The sequence below is a fragment of the Pseudophryne corroboree genome, chromosome 2, assembly GCF_028390025.1.
Source record: "Pseudophryne corroboree isolate aPseCor3 chromosome 2, aPseCor3.hap2, whole genome shotgun sequence".
Lineage (NCBI taxonomy): Eukaryota > Metazoa > Chordata > Amphibia > Anura > Myobatrachidae > Pseudophryne > Pseudophryne corroboree.
Genome location: NC_086445.1, coordinates 380,104,598 through 380,122,266, shown reverse-complemented (window position 1 = coordinate 380,122,266; position 17,669 = coordinate 380,104,598).

Genomic DNA, 17,669 nt, shown 5'->3' with positions numbered 1-17,669 from the left:
GTGTTGTAGGAGAGCAGTGTAGGTGGGTCGGGAGGGTGAGGGGTAGTGTAGGAGACAGGTTGCAGGGTTAGAGATAGAGTAGGAGAGCAGTGTGCAGGGAGAAGTTGCAGGATGAGGGGTAGTGGGGATAAGGAGGTGACGGGTAGTGTAGGAGAGCAGTGTGTGCAGGAAGAAGTTGCAGGGTGAGAGGTAGCGGGGAGAAGGAGGTGTAGGGTGAGGGGAAGCATAGGTAGAGCAGAGAGGGCAGGCAGGAGGTAAGGGGTAGTGTAGCAGAGCGTACAGAGAAGGGGTGAGGGGTAGTGTATAAAAGCAATGTGTGCAGGGAGGGTGTAAGAGGTAGTGTAGGAGAACAGTGAGTGCGGGGAGGAAAGGGTGCAGGGTGAGGGGTAGTGTAGGAGAGCAGTGCTTGCAGGGAGGAGATGAAGCAAGGAGAACAGTGTGTTCAGGAAGGGCGTGCAGGGCGAGGGGCAGTGGGGTGGAGAGCAGTGTTTGTGGGAAGCGCGTGCAAGGAGGGAGTGCAGGGTGAGGAGTAGTGTAGGAGAGCAGTGTGTGCAGGATTAAATGGTAGTGTAGGAGAGCAGTGTGAGGGGAATTGTAGGAAGAGAAGAATGTAGGCAAGAGGTAGTGTAGCAGAGAGTGCAGGGAGGGGGGGAGGGGTGGTGTAGAAAAGGACTGCATGTGGGGAGGGAGTAAGGGTAGTGTAGGAGAGTAGTGCATGCAGGGTGAGGGAAAGGGGTAGTGTAGGAGAGCAGTGAGTGCGGGGAGGAAGGGGTGCCGGGTGAAGAGTAGCGTAAGAGAGCAGAGTGTGGGGGGTAGTGTGGGGAGAGCAGAGAGAATGGGCAGGAGGTGGGGGTAGTGTAGGAGAGCAGAGTGTGTGGAGAGAGGTAGTGTAGGAGAGCAGTGCATGCGGGTAGGGAGTAAGGGTAGTGTGGAGTGCAGTGTGTGTGGGGAGGAGTAGTGTAAGATAGCAGAGCTTTCGTTGGGGATAGGGCAAAGTGAGGGGTAATGTATGAAATCAGTGTGTGTGGAGAGGGGGTGCACGGCGAGAGGAAGTGGGGTGGAGAGAAGAGCAGTGTTTGTGGGAAGTGCTTGCAAGGAGGTAGTGCAGGGTGAAGAGTAGTGTAAGAAAGCAGCGTGTGTGGGTAAGAGGAGTGAGGGGTAGTGGGTAGTATAGCAGTGCATGCAGGGAGGGGGTGCAGGATTAAAAGGTAGTGTAGGAGAGCAGTGTGCGCAGGGAGTGGGTGCACGGTGAGGTAGTGGGGAAGTACAGGGTGAGAGGTCGTGTAGGAGAGAATTGCATGCAGGGTGGAGGGGGTGCAGGGTGAGGGGTATTGTAGGAGAGCAGTTGCATGTGGGGAGGGGGGGAGGGGTAGTGTAGGAGAGCAGTATGTGCGGGGAAGGGTTGAGGAGTAGTGTAGGAGATTCAAGTGTGCGGGGAGGAGAGGATGAATCCTGAGGAATAGCGTCGGAGAGCAGGGGCGCTAGAATGGTTTAAGGTTGGGGGGGGCATGCCATAAAATTACATATTGGAGCTCCCCCAATATCCCCCCCCTCCCCCTCCCCACGTGTGGGGTAACGCTTACCCCCGGGTCCCTGCGGTGACTTCTCCATTAAAAAGTGTGCTGCCGCAGCGTGCTGTGCCATGCTCTGCTGTGTTTGCTGGCTCTGCACAGATGATTACTGGGAGGAGGCATGGCCATGCTGAGCGTGGAGGGATATCTCCGCCTCCTCCCAGTAATGCATCTGTGAAGAGGCAGAAAGACAGGAGATCATGGTATATTATGCTGCGGCTGCACAGTGCCCATTTTTTAAAGGAGAAGTCACCGTGGGTATCCAGGGTAAGCACTCCCACTCCGCAGCACCTGAGCCACTGGAGTGAGGTGAGGGGGTGCAGGATTAAAGGATAGTGTAGGAGAGCAGAGTGTGTGGTGAGGGGGTGCAGGGAGAGGGGTAGAGTATGTAGAGCAGTGTGTGTAGGGAGGTGGCGCAGGGTGAGGGGTAGTGGGGAAGAGGGAGTGCCGAGTGAGGTAGTTTAGGAGAGCAGTGTGTGCAGAAAGGGGGTGCAGGTTGAGGAGAAGTGTAGGATAGCAGTGTGTGTGGGGAAAGTGTGCAGGGTGAGGGGTAGTGTAAGAGAGCAGTGTGTGGGGAAGGGGCAAGCGGTAGTATAGGAGAAGAGTGTGTGCAGAGAGGAGGGGGTACAGGTTGAGGGGTAGTGTAGGAGATAAGTGTATGCGGAGAGGGGGTGCAGATTGAGGGGTAGTGTAGGAGAGCAGAGTATGCGGACAGGGGGTACAGAGTGAGGGGTAGTGTGGGAGATCAGTGTGTGCGGGGAGGAAGGGTTGCAGGTTGAGGGGTAGTGTAGGAGAGCACTGTGTGAGTGGACGGGGTGCAGAGTGAAAGGTACTGTAAGAGAGCACTGTATACAGGGAGGCAGTGCAGGGTGAGTGGTAGTGAGATCAGTGTGTGATAAACAGCCCAAGAGATACTGTACCACACTAAATGGGCAAAGCTATCAGGGGCTGTCCACTTTGCTTGGGTTGCAGATCACTGGAAGGCAGTCTGGTCTCTCTTGTACAGTGACAGTATTATTATTACAATTTATTTATAAGGCACCACAAGTGTTTCGTAGCACCGTACATACAACACACATTAGAACAATAAAGGATATACAGTATGCAGAGCAGGGCCGGATTGAAAATGGAGAGGGTAGAGCTGCAGTTCCAGGCCCCCCTTCCCCCATGAAAATAGAAGACCTGTGGCCCCAGCCCGGAGAAGGAGCCGAGTCAGAGAAACAAATAAGAGAGAAGAAAGTAATAGAAGTTCAGGATGGAGAGACCCAAACACTAAACATACATAGGGGAGGGGAGGAACACCATCATTGACACAGAGGGGGAAGCATAATAATAGACAGTGGGGGTGTGTGTGTGGGGACACACACATAACAATGAACACAGAGGGTGGGGACTAATAATAGACAGAGGGGGAGACATAATAATGAACACAGAGGGGAGCATAATAATGGAAGGGATGAGAGACTTCTCTTTATACAAATACAACAATTTTTATTATCCAGAATACATATAAAACCTACGTGATGGTATCGGGGTGCCAGCGGTCACAATACTGACAGGTGCAGCCCGACACACAGGATCCCAGAAACACCTACTAGGCAAGTAAGTATGCTAACGCTAACCTCTTACCCCCTAACCCTCCTTTCCTGCAGCCTGACCCTAACCCTTCCCAGTGGTGCCTAAACCTAACCCACCTCCCTGCAGCCTAAGCCTTACCCTCTTACCCCCCTGCAGCCGAACCCTAACCCTCCCTTGTGGTGACTAACCCTCCCTCCCCACAGGCTAACCCTCCCTGGTGGTGCCAGGGGGTGATCTTAGATTGGCCAGGCCTGATCGAAGAGTCTCCTACTAATGAACTAAACCTGTTCTGGCAACTTATCCTATAATATTAATCTGCAGTATACTGTATATAAGTGGATTTTTGTGTGAACTGTTAGAATATATTTTTCCTACAATAGGTGAAACCATTTACACCCTAGATGAATAAGCTAATTTATCTAAAAAATAAGAATTTACTTACCGATAATTCTATTTCTCGGAGTCCGTAGTGGATGCTGGGGTTCCTGAAAGGACCATGGGGAATAGCGGCTCCGCAGGAGACAGGGCACAAAAAGTAAAGCTTTAGGATCAGGTGGTGTGCACTGGCTCCTCCCCCTATGACCCTCCTCCAAGCCAGTTAGGTACTGTGCCCGGACGAGCGTACACAATAAGGGAGGAATTATGAATCCCGGGTAAGACTCATACCAGCCACACCAATCACACCGTACAACTTGTGATCTAAACCCAGTTAACAGTATGATAACAGCGGAGCCTCTGAAAAGATGGCTCACAACAATAATAACCCGATTTTTGTAACTATGTACAAGTATTGCAGATAATCCGCACTTGGGATGGGCGCCCAGCATCCACTACGGACTCCGAGAAATAGAATTATCGGTAAGTAAATTCTTATTTTCTCTATCGTCCTAGTGGATGCTGGGGTTCCTGAAAGGACCATGGGGATTATACCAAAGCTCCCAAACGGGCGGGAGAGTGCGGATGACTCTGCAGCACCGAATGAGAGAACTCCAGGTCCTCTTTTGCCAGGATATCAAATTTGTAGAATTTTACAAACGTGTTCTCCCCTGACCACGTAGCTGCTCGGCAGAGTTGTAATGCCGAGACCTCTCGGGCAGCCGCCCAAGATGAGCCCACCTTCCTTGTGGAATGGGCCTTAACCGATTTAGACTGTGGCAGGCCTGCCTCAGAATGTGCAAGTTGAATTGTGTTACAAATCCAACGAGCAATCGCCTGCTTAGAAGCAGGCGCACCCAACTTGTTGGGTGCATACAGTATAAACAGCGAGTCAGATTTTCTGACTCCAGCTGTCCTGGAACATATTTTCAGGGCCCCGACAACTCCTAGCAACTTGGAGTCCTCCAAGTCCCTAGTAGGTGCAAGGCACCACAATAAGCTGGTTCAGGTGAAACACTGACACCACCTTAGGGAGAGAACTGGGGACGAGTCCGCAGCTCTGCCCTGTCCGAATGGACAAACAGATATGGGCTTTTTTGAGAAAAAAACCACCAATTTGACACTCGCCTGGTCCAGGCCAGGGCCAAGAGCATGGTCACTTTTTATGTGAGATGCTTCAAATCCACATATTTGACTGGTTTTAAACCAATGTGATTTGAGGAATCCCAGAACTACGTTGAGATCCCACAGTGCCACTGGAGGCACAAAAAAGGGGTTTGTATATGCAATACTCCCTTGACAAACTTCTGGACTTCAGGAACTGAAGCCAATTCTTTCTGGAAGAAAATTTACAGGGCCGAATTTGAACCTTAATGGACCCCAATTTGAGGCCCATAGACACTCCTGTTTGCAGGAAATGCAGGAAACGACCGAGTTGAAATTTCTTTGTGGGGCCTTCCTGGCCTCACACCACGCAACATATTTTCGCCACACGTGGTGATAATGTTGTGCGGTCACCTCCTTTCTGGCTTTGACCAGGGTAGGAATGACCTCTTCCGGAATGCCTTTTTTCCCTTAGGATCCGGCTTTCCATCGCCATGCCGACAAACGCAGCTGCGGTAAGTCTTGGAACAGACATGGTACTTGCTGAAGCAAGTCCCTTCTTAGCGGCAGAGGCCATAAGACCTCTGTAAGCATCTCTTGAAGTTCCGGGTACCAAGTCCTTCTTGGCCAATCCGGAGCCATGAGTATAGTTCTTACTCCTCTACGTCTTATAATTCTCAGCACCTTAGGTATGAGAAGCAGAGGAGGGAACACATACACCGACTGGTACACCCACGGTGTTACCAGAACGTCCACATCTATTGCCTGAGGGTCTCTTGACCTGGCGCAATACCTGTCCCGTTTTTTGTTCAGACGGGACGCCATCATGTCCACCTTTGGTATTTCCCAACGGTTTACAATCATGTGGAAAAAACTTCTCAATGAAGTTTCCACTCTCCCGGGTGGAGGTCGTGCTGAGGAAGTCTGCTTCCCAGTTTCCATTCCCGGGATGAAAAACTGCTGACAGTGTTATCACATGATTTTCCGCCCAGCGAAAAGTCCTTGCAGTTTCTGCCATTGCCCTCCTGCTTCTTGTGTCGCCCTGTCTGTTTACGTGGGCGACTGCCGTGATGTTTTTCCCACTGGATCAATACCGGCTGACCTTGAAGCAGAGGTCTTGCTAAGCTTAGAGCATTATAAATTTACCCTTAGCTCCAGTATATTTATGTGGAGAAAAGTCTCCATACTTGATCACACTCCCTGGACATTTTTTCCTTGTGTGACTGCTCCCCAGCCTCTCAGGCTGGGCTCCGTGGTTACCAGCATCCAATCCTGAATGCCGAATCTGCTGCCCTCTAGAAGATGAGCACTCTATAACCACCACAGGAGAGACACCCTTGTCCTTGGATATTGGGTTATCCGCTGATGCATCTGAAGATGCGATCCGGACCATTTGTCCAGCAGATCCCACTGAAAAGTTCTTACGTGAAATCTGCCGAATGGAATTTCTTCGTAGGAAGCCACCATTTTTACCAGGACCCTTGTGAAATGATGCACTGTTTTTAGGAGGTTCCTGACTTGCTCGGATAACTCCCTGGCTTTCTCTTCCGGGAGAAACACCTTTTTCTGGACTGTGTCCAGAATCATCCCTAGGCACAGCAGACGTGTCGTCGGGATCAGCTGCGATTTTGGAATATTTAGAATCCACCCGTGCTGATTGTAGCAGTATCCGAGATAGTGCTACTCCGACCTCCAACTGTTCCCTGGACTATGCCCCTATCAGGAGATCGTCCAAGTAAGGGATAATTAAGACGCCTTTTCTTCGAAGAAGAATCATCAATTCGGCCATTACCTTGGTAAAGACCCCAGGGTGCCGTGGACAATCCAAACGGCAGCGTCTGAAACTGATAGTGACAGTTCTGCACCACGAACCTGAGGTACCCTTAGTGAGAAGGGCAAATTTGGGACATAGAGGTAAGCATCCCTGATGTCCCGGGACACTATATAGTCCCCTTATTCCTGGTTCGTTATCACTGCTCTGAGTGACTTCATCTTAATTTGAACCTTTGTAAGTGTTCAAAAACAAATTTTTAGAATAAGTCTCACCTAGCCTTCTGGCTTCAGTACCACAATATAGTGTGGAATAATACCCCTTTTCTGTAGTAGGAGGGGTAATTTAATTATCACCTGCTGGGAATACAGCTTGTGAATTTTTTCCCATACTACCTCCTTGTCGGAGGGAGACTTGGTAAAGCAGACTTCAGGAGCCTGCGAAGGGGAAACGTCTCGACATTCCCATCTGTACCCCCGGGATACTACTTGTAGGATCCAGGGGTCCTGTACGGTCTCAGCGCCATGCTGAGAACTTGTCAGACGCGGTGGAACGCTTCTGTTCCTGGGAATGGGCTGCCTGCTGCAGTCTTCTTCCCTTTCCTCTATCCCTGGGCAGATATGATCTTATAGGGACGAGAGGACTGAGGCTGAAAAGACGGTGTCTTTTTCTGCAGAGATGTGACTTAGGGTAAAAAACGGTGGATTTTCCAGCAGTTGCCGTGACCACCAGGTCCGATGGACCGACCCCAAACAAGTCCTCTTCCTGTATACGGCCATACTGTGCCGTTTGGAATCTGCATCACCTGACCACTGTCGTGTCCATAACATCTTCTGGCAGTTATGGACATCGCGTTTATTCATGATGCCAGAGTGCAAATATCCCTCTGTGCATCTCGCATATATAGAAATGCTCTATAGTCAATAAAATACTGTCCCTGTCAAGGGTATCAATATTTTTAGTCAGGGAATCCGACCAAGCCACCCTAGCTCTGCACATCCAGGCTGAGGCGATCGCTGGCCGCAGTATAACACCAGTATGTGTGTATATACTTTTTATTATATTTTCCAGCCTTGTCAGCTGGTCCTTGAGGACGGCCCTATCTATAGACGGTACCGCCACTTGTTTTGATAAGCGTGTGAGCGCCTTATCCACCTTAAAGGGTGTTTCCCAACGCGCCCTAACTTCTGGCGGGAAAGGGTATACCGCCCATAATTTTCTATCGGGGGGAACCCACGCATCATCACACACTTTATTTAATTTATCTGATTCAGGAAAAACTATGGTAGTTTTTTCACATCCCACATAATACCCTCTTTTGTGGTACTTGTAGTATCAGAAATACGTAACACCTCCTTCATTGCCTTTAACGTGTGGCCCTAATAAGGAATACGTTTGTTTATTCACCGTCGACACTGGATTCAGTGTCCCTGTCTGTGTCTGTGTCGACCGACTAAAGTAAACGGGCGTTTTAAAACCCTTGACGGTGTTTTTGAGACGTCTGGACCGTACTAATTGTTTGTCGGCCGTCTCATGTCGTCAACCGACCTTGCAGCGTGTTGACATTATCACGTAATTTCCTAAATAAGCCATCCATTCCGGTGTCGACTCCCTAGAGAGTGACATCACCATTACAGGCAATTGCTCCGCCTCCTCACCAACATCGTCCTCCTACCTGTCGACACACACGTACCGACACACAGCACACACACAGGGAATGCTCTGATAGAGGACAGGACCCACTAGCCCTTTGGAGAGACAGAGGGAGAGTTTGCCAGCACACACCAAAAACGCTATAATTATATAGGGACAACCTTATATAAGTGTTTTCCCTTATAGCATCTTAATATATATATAAGCATATCGCCAAATTAGTGCCCCCCCTCTCTGTTTTAACCCTGTTTCTGTAGTGCAGTGCAGGGGAGAGCCTGGGAGCCTTCCCTCCAGCCTTTCTGTGAGGGAAAATGGCGCTGTGTGCTGAGGAGATAGGCCCCGCCCCTTTTTCGGCGGCCTCGTCTCCCGCTCTTAACGGATTCTGGCAGGGGTTAAATATCTCCATATAGCCTCCGGAGGCTATATGTGAGGTATTTTTAGCCAAAATAGGTATTCATTTGCCTCCCAGGGCGCCCCCCTCCCAGCGCCCTGCACCCTCAGTGACTGCCGTGTGAAGTGTGCTGAGAGGAAAATGGCGCACAGCTGCAGTGCTGTGCGCTACCTTTAGAAGACTGAGGAGTCTTCTGCCGCCGATTCTGGACCTCTTCTTACTTCAGCATCTGCAAGGGGGCCGGCGGCAAGGCTCCGGTGACCATCCAGGCTGTACCTGTGATCGTCCCTCTGGAGCTGATGTCCAGTAGCCAAGAAGCCAATCCATCCTGCACGCAGGTGAGTTCACTTCTTCTCCCCTAAGTCCCTCGTTGCAGTGATCCTGTTGCCAGCAGGACTCACTGTAAAATAAAAAACCTAAGCTAAACTTTCCTAAGCAGCTCTTTAGGAGAGCCACCTAGATTGCACCCTTCTCGGCCGGGCACAAAAATCTAACTGGCTTGGAGGAGGGTCATAGGGGGAGGAGCCAGTGCACACCACCTGATCCTAAAGCTTTACTTTTTGTGCCCTGTCTCCTGCGGAGCCGCTATTCCCCATGGTCCTTTCAGGAACCCCAGCATCCACTAGGACGATAGAGAAAGTGATTTGATATTTGTGTTTTAATATATGTCTATGTGAATTTTGTGTAGGTCAGGGCATAATGTGAGTGAGTGGTATGTGTGTCTGTTATGTGGTCAGGGCATAATGGTGAGTGAGGGTTATATATGTTTCTGTTGTGTGATAAGGGAAAGATGGTGAGTGAGGGGTATTTGTGTATCTGTTGTGTGGTCAGGGCATGATGGTGAGTGAGGATTATTTGTGTGTCTGTTGTGTGATAAGGGAAAGATGGTGAGTGAGGGGTACTTGTGTGTCTGTTGTGTGGTCAGGGCATGATAGTGAGTGAAGGGTATTTGTGTGTCCGTTGTGTGGTCGGAGCAGGATAGTGAGTTAAGGGTATTTGTGTGTCTGTTGTGTGATTACCGCATGATGGTGCGTGAGGGGTATTTCAGTGTGTCAGTTACAGGGTCAGGGAGTGGTGGTGTGAGGAATTACAGATGGTTAAATATGGGGTCTGGGGTGGGGGTGAATGAGCAGTTTTTCGGCATTTCAAGGATGGTATCTGTGAGTAGTAGTAGGTAAGAGGTTCTGTATTCAGCACTGATTGATGGGCGACAGATATTCAAGTGGGTGGTTGGTAAGGAAGTGTGGCACAGGCAGCAATACTTACACCTGTGCCTGCACAAAGGTGGTGCGATATGTGCCTATCACCATATGTGACAACTGTCAGCCTACCTACACATATATAGGGACATTGAGGTGGCTGAAAGTAGGCGGTAGCTATTCCCATCATGGTGCTAACCCCACCCCCTGTACGGATAATACCCCGAAGCACTAGTCACGCCCTCCACATCTTTAGTCACACCTCCGTGACGCTGATCAAACCCCTTATGGCAGCACACAGTAGGCCCATCATAAATTTCAGCTCCAGGCCCTTGTGGACCTTAATCTGGCATCTGCTTTTTCCATAAAAGCAGCTGCCTGCTTTATATTTTCTATATGGGATAACTGTTCATTCGTTGCCGGAACTGAGAAATCATTTTTCAAGGCTTCCACCCAGCCTGCCACTGCTTTAGCCACCCAAGCTGTGGCCATAGCTGGACTTGTAACTGCCCCTGTTAAGGAGAATACCGTTTTTAAGAAAACCTTCAATTTTTCTGTTACATCATGTAATGATGTTGAAGGCAGAGGTAATGTAAATTTGCGCACCAGTTGAACTACATGCACATCTACTTTGGGAGGTACTTCCCTTTTTAAACAGGCCACAGATGGGAGAAGATAATAAGTCCCAATTTCTTAGTAATCTTAAATTTCTTACTGAGTGTTACCCATGCCTCTTGCTTGATTTCCGTCAGCTGGTCTGAGTGAGGAAATTCTGCTTTTACTGTTTTTGGACATTTAAAGACAGGAGCCTTAGATTTTAACACAGGCTCTACTACCTCCTCTATTGACAGAATGGATTTAACTGCATGAATTAACTCAGGTATATCTACTGAGGTAAGGTGCTCCTCTTCTCTTGATGCAGATTCAGAGGGAGAGGATCCAGCTTCATCAACTGAAGTATCCTCGGATTCTGAAAACGGTGTAGACTGTGAGAATGGTGCTCCATGTCTATCCGTTTTCAGGTTCCTGGGCCTGTCTGCCTGCATTTTCCTAAAGGCAACCGAGGTCTGAGCTAAATCTTGGACTGGGCGTGACATAACCCAAGGGGGATGTTGGATGTAAAGGTTCTGTGGGTACCATACAGTATATCTGACAATGTAGCTTGAACCGCCAGACGATCCGCTATATTAGATAAAACCTGTGCAACAGATGCCTAAGGAGGTTCTTGTGCTTGAACAGGTACCTGGCTAAAGGCTGGATGATTAAGAAATTTGAGGTTTTTATTGAAACTACAACAGTTTACACATAACACATCTTGTACTGGGTTGGGTATGGGTGACCAGCCGGGCACCACACCGATGCCGGGATCCCGTGGGATTAGAATGCTGGCGGGAGGAGGGGGAGAGTGAAACAAAGCCCCTGGTGGTTCTATTCCCACTCTATGGGTGTCGTGGACACCCACGAGTGGGAATGGTCCCTGATAGTTGGCATGACGACTGTCGGGATTTTGAGGCAGCGGGATGTGGGCGTAGGTATTGTGACTGGCGTTAAGGAGACATAATTACATCCCCTTGTACCAGGTCCTGAAAGGTTAACTCAGCTTTGCAGGACAAACATGATGTTAATGTAGGTGCTGCCTCATTACCCTTGCTTTTAGAGGACCTAGCAACAATTCACGCAAATTATATAATACTAAGCATCAATGTGACAGTCCCGACTTTTGTTTTAAAGTGAAGTACAATCAGACCCTACCCTGCTTTGCACCAATATTGAGGGTATGAATCAAGAGAGAGAAATCAAGACTGACAATAAAGTCAGCATCCGCAATAGCAAACAGTCACATAATGATGCATTAGTATACATTTGCAAAATGGGCACATTTGTCAACTACACAATACAATTAAGTAGGTAGGAAAGAACATCACTGTATTTACCTCATACTGGGAGACTAGCGTATTCAGACGCACAGTGAATAATGCAGCAATATATGTTCAGTCATTCATTTGCATCAGGCACATATTCAACTACACAATACCGCCAGGGTAGGTAGGAAAACAGTGCTGTATCGCCTGCCTCAGGAGAGCGGGATACAGGGAGACTTAAACACTGCTTCCGTATACGACCATGCCACTAACAATGGCCCACCGAACCAGATGCACCAGTGAACACAGCGCCTTACTACCCACTGCTGACATTCACCCCAGGGATCGCGGTCTCTTACTAATCCCCAGAGCCCATGATCCCTTATGTCTAGCTCTGGTGCACCGTCCGGTAGTGTCCCCCCGGTGACAGTAAGGCTGCGTTATATGCGTAGTTAAACCGCTACCAGAAACATACGCCTTACCTTCTCCCTGTATTCTGGCCACAGCCTGGGATCGTCAGTATGGACTTGCTAGTTTAGTCTGGATGGTGCCCGCCGAGACAGCAGTGTTTAAATAAAGGTAACTATTGTTGTGACACCAGCGGCAAGTTGTTGGAGCGACTCTTTCCTTTATGCGTTTAAGACGTATAGAAAAAGCCTCTGCAACCCAAGGTAGATCCTGTGGACCACTGTGGACCCTGACGGAAAAAATGGCAAATGCACAGGTGAGATACAGAGAAGGTAAAATGTCAGAAGATGGTAGTGTTAAGCTGGGTACAAACTGCAGTGATGTGTACCTGGACGATATTGCAGCCAACGGGCTGACATATCGTATCTGCGCCTGCGGTACACATCAGAAAATAGGATTTTAATTACCTACTGGTAAATCATTTTCTTGTAGTCCGTAGATGATACTGGGGATCCATTTAGTACCATGGGCTATAAACGTGTCCACTAGGAGCCATGGGCACTTTAAGAATTTGATAGTGTGGGCTAGCTCCTCCCTCTATGCCCCTACTACCAGACTCAGTCTAGGAAACTGTGCCTGAGACGGACATACTTTGAGAGGATATAAAAGGATACTGGTGAGATTCCAAATGAGCACACACAAACAAGAGGAAAGCCATGCTAAACAAACTTGGAACAGGAACAGCAACAGCTGAACCAAACAACAATACTTAACCAAGTAACAGTGCAGGACGAATGAAGCACTTGGCGGGCGCCCAGTATCCTCTACGGACTACGAGAAAAGGATTTACCGGTAGGTAATTAAAATCCTATTTTCTCTTACGTCCTAGTGGATACTGGGGATCCATTTAGTACCATGGGGAAGTACCAAAGCGCCCAAACCGGGTGGGAGAGTGCTGAGGGTCCTGCAGAACCAATTGACCAAACTGAAGGTCCTCAGAGGCCAAAGTATCGAACTTATAGAACTTTGCAAACGTGTTCGAACCTGACCAAGTAGCTGCTCGGCAGAGCTGTAAGGCCGAGACATCGCGGGCGGCCGCCCAAGAAGAACCCACTGACCTAGTCGAGTGGGCCTGTACAGATTTAGGAACCGGCAATCCTGCCATGGAATAAGCATGCTGGATAGTGAGCCTGATCCAGCGTGCAATTGACTGCTTTGATGCAGGACACCAAATCTTATTGGGATCGTAAAGAACAAACAGCGAGTCTGATTTCCTGTGATGAGCTGTCCTCTTCACATACACCTTCAAAGCCCTCACAACATCCAAAGACTTTGAAGTAACAAAGGTGTTGGTAACAACCGGAACCACAATGGGTTGATGTGAAACGCAGACACCACCTTAGGAAGAAATTGCTGACGAATCCTGATTTCAGCTCTGTCCTCATGGAAAATTAAATAGGGGCTCTTCTGAGACAACGACCCCAGCTCCGACACACGTCTTGCTGAAGCCAAGGCTAAGAGTGTGACGGTCTTCCACATAAGATATTTTACGTCTACCTCATGTAACGGTTCAAACCAGTCCGATTGGAGGAACTGCAGCACCAAATTGAGATCCCAAGGTGCTGTGGGAGGCACAAACAGAGGCTGAATGTGTAGAACCCCTTTCAAGAATGTCTGGACCTCAGGGAGAGAAGCCAATTGTTTCTGAAAGAAAATGGAGAAGGCCGAAATCTGGACTTTTATGGAGCCCAGACGTAGGCCCACATCCACACCCAACTGCAGAAAAAGCAGGAAACGTCCCAGATGAAATTCCATCGCAGAATATTTTCTGCTCTCACACCAAGAGACGTACTTCTTCCAAATACTGTGGTAATGTTTAGATGTTACCCCCTTCCTGGCTTGGATCATAGTCGAGAGGACCTTGTCAGGGATGCCTCTCCTGGCTAGAATCAGCCGTTCAACTTCCATTCCGTCAAACGTAGCCGTGTTAAGTCTTGATAGATGAACGGGCCCTGTTGCAGAAGATCCCCGTGAAGAGGTAGAGGCCACGGATCTTCCAGGAGCATCTCCAAAAGGTCTGCGTACCAGGCCCTTCTTGGCCAGTTCAGAGTAATGAGGATTGCTTGAACTTTTTCCCTTTTTATTCTTTTCAGAAATCTTGGGATTAGCAGAAGTGGAGGGAACACGTACACCATCTGGTAAACCCATGGAGTCGTCAGAACGTCCACTGCCACTGCCTGTGGGTCTCTTGACCTGTAACAATACCACTTGAGCTTCTAGTTGAGACGAGAGGCCATCATGTCGATTTGTGGACATGCCCATTGACATGTCAAGCACCTGAACACCTCCGGGTGAAGGCCCCACTCCCCCGGGTGTAGGTCATCTCTGCTGAGGAAGTCTGCTTCCCAGTTGTCTACACCAGGAATGAAGACCGCCGACAATGCAACAGCGTGTTTTTCTGCCCAGAGGAGAATTCTTGATACCTCTGACATTGCTGCTCTGCTTTTCGTTCCGCCCTGTCGGTTTATGTATGTTACTGCCATCACATTGTCCGACTGTACCTGAATGGCCCGATCCTGAAGATATGAGGACTGCAGAAGGGCGTTGTATACAGCCCTGAGTTCCAGAATGTTGATTGGAAGGACGACTTCCTGACTTGACCATCTTCCTTGAAACTGCACCCCCTGGGTGACCGCTCCCCAACCTCTGAGGCTTGCATCCATGGTTAGCAGAACCCAATTATGATTCCCGAACCGTCGGCCCTCGATTAGGTGAGAAGTCTGGAGCCACCACAGAAGGGAGATCCTGGCCTTTGGCGACAGACAGATCCTCTGGTCCATGTGAAGATGTGATCCGGACCATTCATCCAACAGATCCAGCTGGAAGGGCCTGACATGAAACCTTCCGTACTGAAGCACCTCATAAAAGGCCACCATTTTCCCCAGAAGGCAAATGCATATATGTACCGATATTCGGGTTGGCTTCAGGACATCCCGAGCCATCGACTAGATTACCAATGCCTTTTCCAACGGAAGAAAACTTTCTGTGACTCTGTGTCCAGTATCACTCCCAGAAATGGGAGCCTTCGAGTTGACTCTAAGTGAGACTTCGTGAGATTTAGAATTTACCCGTGATCCAGGAGTAGTTTGGACCAATTCTGTCCAACAACCTTTCCCTGGACGGTGCCTTTATCAGAAGATCGTCCAGGTATGGAATTATGTTCACTCCCTGCTTGCGAAGGAAAAACATCATCTCTGCCATGACCTTGGTGAACACCCTTGGTGCCATGGAGACCAAATGGCAGGGTCTGGAACTAGTAGTGACAGTCCTGTAGTGCAAAGCGTAGATAAGCCTGGCGAGGCAGCCAGATCGGAATGTGAAGGTATGCATCCTTGGTATCCAGAGGCACTAAGAATTCCCCCTCCTCCAGACCTGAGATCACCGCTCTCAGAGACTCCATCTTGAATTTGAACACTCATAAGTACGGGTTCAATGATTTTAGATTCAAAATCGGCCTTACCGACCCCTCCGGTTTCGGTACCACAAACAAGTTGGAATAATATTTCTTGTTTTGAAGATGAGGTGCAACTGGAACAATGGCCTGAGTCTCTGCCAGTTTTTGAATGGCATCCTGTAAGGTTTTACTTGCCTCTTGTGAAGCTGGTAAGCCTGATTTGAAGAATCTGTGAGGTGGGAGCTCCTGAAACTCCAGTCTGTAGCCCTGGGAAATAAGATCTATGACCTAGGGATCCCGGCATGATGTTGTCCATATGTGACTGAAATTTTTTAGTCGGGCTTTCACCTGCCAGTCTTCCAGGCCTCGCGGTCCACCGTCATGCAGAAGGCTTTGAGGAAGCAGAACTGGAGCTCTGTTCCTGAGAACCGGCAGTTGCTGGTTTGCATTGGTTTACCTCTAGCGCCTCTGTTGGCAGTAGAAGAGCCTTTAACTTTGCCCTTAAACTTGGTAATCCGAAAGGACTGTAGAGTAGGTCCTGAGTCGGTCTTCCTGGGTGGGGGAGCTGCAGAAGGAAGATATGTGGACTTACCCACAGTAGCTTTTGAGATCCATTTGTCTAGTTAATTTCCAAATAAGGCCTCTCCTGTGAAGGGTAGGCCTTTCACGTCTTTCCTGGAGTCCACGTCTGCAGTCCACTGGCATAACCATAAGCCCCTGCGTGCTGACACTGCCATAGCAGTGGTGCGTGCATTAAGCAAACCTATTTCTTTTATGGCTTCCACCATTAAGTTCGCAGAGTCCTGTATATGTTGCAGGAGTAACACAATCTCCCCCCTAGATAAGGAATCCAACCCTTCAAAAAGGTTACCCGACCATTTAGCAATGTCTTTAGTAATCCACGCACATGCTATAGTGGGTCTCTGAGCCACCCCAGCAGCTGTGTACAAGGATTTGAGAGTAGTCTCAGTCTTACGATCAGCTGTGTTTTTCAGGAAGGGTGCAACAGGGACTGGTAACACAATCTTCCGTGGACTTCTTTTTTACATTAAAATAAGATTCCTCACACTCCTCTGTCACCTTATCAGGAATATGTGGCACAACTCTGATAGCTTCTATAAGAGCCTCTATTCCCTGTGACAGAGCAGCGTTACCCCCTTCTGAATCCACCGCCTCCATGTCTGACACCTCAGCGTCAGAGTCAGACTGCAGGATATGGGCCAGAGTTCGTTTTGTGGACAAATGGCAAGGGACTGAGGTGGTCATTCCGAGTTGATCGCACGTAGCAACGATTTGCTGCTTGTGCGATCAACCTGACGCCGCCTATGGGGGAGTGTATTTTAGCATAGCAGGGCTGCGATCGCTAGTGCAGCCCTGCTATGCTAAAAAAGTTTCAAGTACAACAAGACAAGCCCTGCAGCTACTCACCCAATGTGACGGATCCAGCGATGAAGGGCCCGCCTGTGACGTCATCAGACATCCGCCCTCCAAACACCTGGACACGTCTGCGTTGGACTCACCACACCTGGAAAACGGTGAGTATCCGCCCCGGGACGCATCCCGCCTGTCCGTTTTTGCGATCGCCGCTGCAATCACTTTTCTCTCTGGCGGCGTCGCAATGCACCCGCCACGCATTTCCGACCCGTTCGCACCGCATCGAAGAACCACTGCATGCAAACAGGTCGGAATGACCCCATGAGACGCTTGTTTGAGGACTGAGTCTCTGTCCATAATCTCATCCACAGACTGTCTTAAGTATTACGTCTCTTTCTCATTGCGGGACAACTTATTAGAGATATTGGAAATCATTCCTTTGATGGAATCCAGCCACTCTGGTTCAGCCCCGCTAGCCTGAGACGATGCACTACACTGAGTACATAGTAGTGAGCTCCCTGGGGAAGAGGAACACTCTGCCGTACATGAAATACACTCTTTGTCTGACATATTGTAAATGTGACAGCACACACAGGAAAAGTTAAAAGCACAATGGACCCACAAAGAGCCCTTCCAGGGAGACACTGAGGTATTTGGAGCCAGCACACCGCGCCTTTATTGCTAATGCCAAGCTTAGCCGGGTCGCAGACTAAGTATCCAGATTGGGGACTTAGTACACTAATAATCGCTCTCCCCTGCTATGATCCCCTGGTACCACTGAGGTAATCTGGAGTCACACCGGAGGAGTAGCGCGTCCCTTTCAGTCAGCGTCTGTGTCCACTGCAGAGGGAATGGCGCTGGTGAGCTGCTGGATCCGCTCATAGTGAAGCATTGCCCCTTCAATGGCGTGCGGTCTTTCTGCTTTTTTT